This window comes from Podarcis filfolensis (assembly GCF_964270895.1).
Source record: "Podarcis filfolensis genome assembly, chromosome: 2".
In the NCBI taxonomy this organism is placed as follows: Eukaryota; Metazoa; Chordata; class Lepidosauria; order Squamata; family Lacertidae; genus Podarcis; species Podarcis filfolensis.
In genome coordinates, this window is record NC_139605.1 from 119,865,806 (window position 1) to 119,871,132 (window position 5,327).

At 49.5% G+C, this 5,327-nt stretch overlaps 1 long non-coding RNA gene across 1 annotated transcript; it reads right to left on the reverse strand.

Annotated features, from left to right (window-relative positions):
* Positions 1–305: 305 nt before the first annotated feature.
* On the reverse strand, positions 306–4,965 carry LOC310756084. Its single transcript, XR_014544692.1, has 3 exons — positions 4,289–4,965; positions 3,231–3,328; positions 306–430 (listed from the first exon to the last, which is right to left on the reverse strand). It is a non-coding gene; the product is annotated as an uncharacterized lncRNA (long non-coding RNA).
* Positions 4,966–5,327: the final 362 nt, after the last annotated feature.

The following is a 5,327-nucleotide window of genomic DNA, read 5'->3' on the forward strand; positions in this document are numbered from 1 at the left end:
GCCATTGGCATGTAGCTAACGAGAGAGATTTCATTTTAAAGGGTACATTTGCAACTAACTTGCTAGCTATAAGTTACCATCAGCTTATGTATTGCATTAACTTGTACAAAACTAATGCTAGTGACTTGTTTGCACAAGCTTGCTCAGAACTATATTGATTCAACTGGAGGGACATCCCATGACTTTGAATCTATTTGGGCGGCTTAAAATGTTTAAGTGTACATTTGAAAATGTACAGAGAGGGGCATGGGAGGAGGACAATAAATCTGTGTTTGCAAACACATGTGACCTAGGCACATATCTCAGTGGTAGAGTACATTTTGCATTCAGAAGATCCCAAGTTCAGTCCTTGACATCTCGACGTAGGAATGGAAGAGATCCTGTCCGAAATCCTGGACTGCTGCTGTCACTCAGTATTAGCAGTATGGAGCTAGATGAAATAACTATCTGTGTGCATTCATGATAATAATATTATGATGGTTATACATGATCCCACTTTCAATACAGTCTGTGCCTGGGGAAGTTTTGGGGCAGACATACTCCTTTGCCTCTCATTGGTGCACATCCTGTAGCCTCCTGCTGAAATCATGTAACCTTTTTTATAGCACAAATGTCCAGAGATCATTTTTATTTTTTGGGACCTGCTTTTGTTGTGCAAGAGTGCCCCTCTGTATCACATTAATGCAGTGGCTTTGGGGAAGCTTTGCCGAGCAACTAATAACACAGAACAATGTGTGGACATTCTAGTATATATCCACCATTAATGCATTATTATTGTGTCAAAGACATGTTGCAGGAAAACACACCCACACCCACACCTATGTTTGGATGTGCCTTTAAAATTTCAGTACACAGTTGAAGAGGTGCCCGGCGTGTTCTGGTCCATGGGGTCACGAAGAGTCGGACACGACTAAACAACAAAGCAAATAGTGGCAGTTCAGAGGCATTCTTATAAATTACAAAATTCTTATAAATTCCAAAATGCAGATTTTGCAAAGGTGCAGTACATTGCTGTCACCACTGTGTGGCAGCAAAACACCACAAATCCTCTTTCCACCCCCACCCCCGGAAAATAAGCACCCCGAGGTTATTCAATCTAAAGGCCTAAGTGACGTCCCTTTCCTCTAGCCATCCCAGTCCCTGACAAAACAGGTTTGTCTTCCCACTGGAATGCATCCAGCATGAATCACAAGGAACTAGCTCATGGTGCTTTATTGACTTTATCTGGCTACATTTGAAGGGCACTCGGCAGCCCTAGAGCATTTTTGCCCCCTTGGGAAAAACTCCTTATGAACTATCAAAGGTAGCAGTCTACCAGGTGTGCAATGCACATATGCCCAAATTTGAGTAGTTGTGCCAGGTGGACTTACCTGTGTTGTAACCCATCCTTTTACAAAACACCCAGGCCTGTTGGCTTCCCGGCATTGTCAAAGCCATACTCCCTACGCCAGTCTAGAGATACACAGATGGGCGAGGATAACTGGCATTCAGGCATTCCCACAAATCCACTCCTCCCCCACCAGGGATCCCAGGATCCTTACTTAAAACCTACTGCTCTTCCAGTCATGCCTGGGGATGAAAGGAAGGAAGGAAGGAAGGAAGGAAGGAAGGAAGGAAGGAAGGAAGGGAAAAGAGAAAGCAGCTTAGCCTGCTCTTGGACTCTTTCGACTTGATATGCAGAAGCCCAGCAGGGAAGCTTCCCAGAGCATGTGGAGACAGTGATCTGTGCATATCAAGCTGCTCTGAGCAGCACAGCTTCGGTGGCCAGCTAAAAAGTTGGCAGTATTCTGAGTTATCCGAATACTGTGGACCCACACCCCTGCCAGCTAACTTGCCCCGCCCTCAGAGACCACGGCTTTGCGGCATCTGGATGGCGCTGTAGACCACTTGGCTAGGCAGGCCCAGACTGGGAATGGTGCTTAAGAGCGCTCTGGAACGGTGCCTCCAGAAGGCCGGCTGGGTGCCCCCGGTGACGGGATAGGCATGCCAGCTATTTCCCCTGCTGTGTTGCTGCCCCCATTGTCATTCCAGGGCTCTGGCTGCCCCCCTCCATATTGACATACCAGCCCTCGTTGCTGTGATGAGCCGAAGACGGGCTGGCGGCATTTAATGGGATTATGGGCGCTTCCCCCTCCTCTGCCCAGAGACAATGCAAGATGGATGAGCCCAGAACTGGTGAGAAACCAGAGGCAGGCTCCAGCTCAGGCTGGGGGTAGGTGGGGGGGGGGGAGAAAAGGCACTCTGTCTCTTCCCGTCAATGTTGTCAGCTTGCTCCCCTTCTCCTCCATGATGCCAAAGAGCAATGGCTTCTCCACCGGTGCAGCAGGATTGGGTGCTGAGACTGGCAAGCTCTGTAGCCGCAGTGACAGGCAGCCCCAAGTGCATCACGGGCTCCTCTGCTCTCATCCATTATCACCATTCAGTCCTACTCCTAAGACTTCAGCATAGCACCAGCCTGTTCGGAGCTGTACACAGAATGGGAATGACCAAGGCTGCGCCAGTGTTGTCTCCAGGTATTGGATGGCGCTTGTGCAAGATGAGCCCTCCATCCATCCGTTTCCCTTCTTCCTCCAAGCCCACTTGCACCTCCACCCAGAGGGGGAGCGCAAGGCAAATGGAGAAGGATGCTGCTGTTCTGTTGCTCCTTCTCACTTGTCATAGCTCCCATGTTCAGAGGGGCAGGTGATAGCAAGGCGAAGGGCTTGGAGCTTCCAGGGGTTGGCAGCAGGCCCACTGGGTGGGGTGTGGGCCTCATGCCAGTGCCCAGTAATCCGGGCCAGTCCAATACATTTTGCCGCCCGAGACAAAGCAGGGCACAACACCCTGCTCTGTCATTCCTTGCCCAGGAGCTGGCAAGACTGGCAGCTGAATCCCACTTCAGCACTGGCTGCCACCACTGCACCTGCAGGACTAGGTTAGGGGGCACAGGGCAGGCCACATGGCACACATAACTCTGCCCTCCCACACCAAACTACCACTACCTACTGCCCAGCACTTGTTGCCTGAGGTTGCTTTGCTCTGTCCTAACGGTAGGGCTGGCCCTGCCAGTGATGCTAACCTCCGATTCCAACCCTGGATTGTTTTCTTCTTCTGCAGCAGTTAGACTATAATAAAATACTGAGTAGCAACCAGCAGGGAGCATGACGTAAGAGAACCCGAAAAGAGAAGCATGATTAAAATGTCAGCTTTTGGTGGCAGTTTTCTTTCACATGAAAAATGGAAGCAATTACCTTTTCGTGACTGGATTAAAACGGGGTAGTAGAGTTACAACAGATCAGGTGAAATTGTTTCCTTAGCAAATCTGACTCACGGCCTGTCAGATAGCGAACTGTGGAACATAAAGAAAGAACACGGCTTTCCCAGGATTCACACTCCACATGATATGCCGGAGAGAGAAGCCTCTCTTCAGATGAGCTGAAATGGGCAATGAGGCTACACCCCACCATGTCTCCTGGTTCTGCCCTCTGACATTCACAGCTGGAGGGGGGCATCTGAGAACAGGGCGCCTATGCATGTAGCCGGTGCTCTGCAGGTATAGGCAGCCAGTGGCATGTGTAGATTCTCTGGCTCTGGGTGCCCATGCTCCATGTAGGGGAAGGCAGGGCAACAGTGTGACTTCAGGGGGTGTTGTTGTTGTTTAGTCGTTTAGTTGTGTCCGACTCTTCGTGACCCCATGGACCAGAGCACGCCAGGCACTTCTGTCTTCCACTGCCTCCCGCAGTTTGGTCAGACTCATGTTTGTAGCTTTGAGAACACTGTCCAACCATCTCGTCCTCTGTCGTCCCCTTCTCTTTGTGCCCTCAATCTTTCCCAACATCAGAGTCTTTTCCAGGGAGTCTTCTCTTCTCATGAGGTGGCCAAAGTCTTGGAGCCTCAGCTTCAGGATCTGTTCTTCCAGTGAGCACTCAGGGCTGATTTCCTTCAGAATGGAGAGGTTTGATCTTCTTGCAGTCCATGGGATTCTCAAGAGTCTCCTCCAGCACCATAGTTCAGAAGCATCCATTCTTTGGTGATCAGCCTTCTTTATGGTCCAGCTCTCACTTCCATACATCACTACTGGGAAAACCATGGCTTTAACTATACGGACCTTTGTTGGCAAGGTGATGTCTCTGCTTTTTAAGATACTTCAGGGGGTAGGCATACTAATTACATGAAGCCGCTTCATGCCAACATGCCAGCGTGGAATCTGGAGGTGCCAGTGTGCCTGCCAGTACCTCATGCAAAACAATATACCCCCTCAAAAATCCACCACACACAAGAGCTACTTGTTCTTCCTGCTCAGTAGTACCTCTTTTGCTGGCTCGGCCTCTCCTACATCAAACTACAGACCCTTAAGCATTCTTACATTACACTGGAGGCCAGAATTGGACACCCACCCACCCTCTGAATGGAGAAGAGCAAAGGGCTTCACTATGGGAGGGGGGCATGGCAGTGTCTGATGCAGGTGCTTTCTCTCCATTGATGGGGCAGTTGCCAATGCTGGCACAATTCTGTGGGCCCGTCTCTTTTTCTGCTCTTTTAGGTGTGGCAGCCATTTTGTGTTATGCCCGGCCAGCCATCCTAATGGTAGCCATTTTGTGGCTTGCGCCCAGAGCACTCAAGATTCCTGATGCCAGTGGCCCCTCACCCAAGGGCTGCAGATCCTACATAATGGCTATCAGAGGCTCTCCAAGGTTTCAGCCCCACCTAGAGATGCCAGAGGCTGAGGTATTTTGCATGAAAAATAAGTGTTCGGCCACCGAGTTGTACAGTCCGTCCCAAATGCACAATTTTGTACTCTTATCTGGGGGGGAAATGCACGTTCTTATTTCATTTGCTTAGACTTTCAAAACCACCCAGTGACTGATCCCTAAACTTTCCCAGCAGGAGGCAGCACACATAGAAATATTTTATCACTGGGATGCACAGTCTAAATAGCAGGACTCCATTTAGATGCCAAGCGAGTGTGACTCTATTCCCACTTCTCTTTGTAACATACGTGTCGGCTGGTACAACTGTAGGCTTGATTCTACATGACAGAAAAGTTTACACCTGCTCTGGATCGTGGCCATCACACTCCTTCATGGCTTTCTCCTCATCCAAGTTGCTTCTTGCCTACTCTCCCTTGGGCAAACTGAAGCACCACCCGAGTAACAGACGAGATGCAGGAGAAAATGTTGGCATAAGGATCCACAAAAGGGGAGGAGGGAAGTCAAAGGGGATTCATTGATTATACAGTGGTACCTCAGGTTACATACACTTCAGGTTACATACTCTGCTAACCCAGAAATAGTGCTTCAGGTTAAGAACTTTGCTTCAGGATGAGAACAGAAATCGTGCTCTGGCGG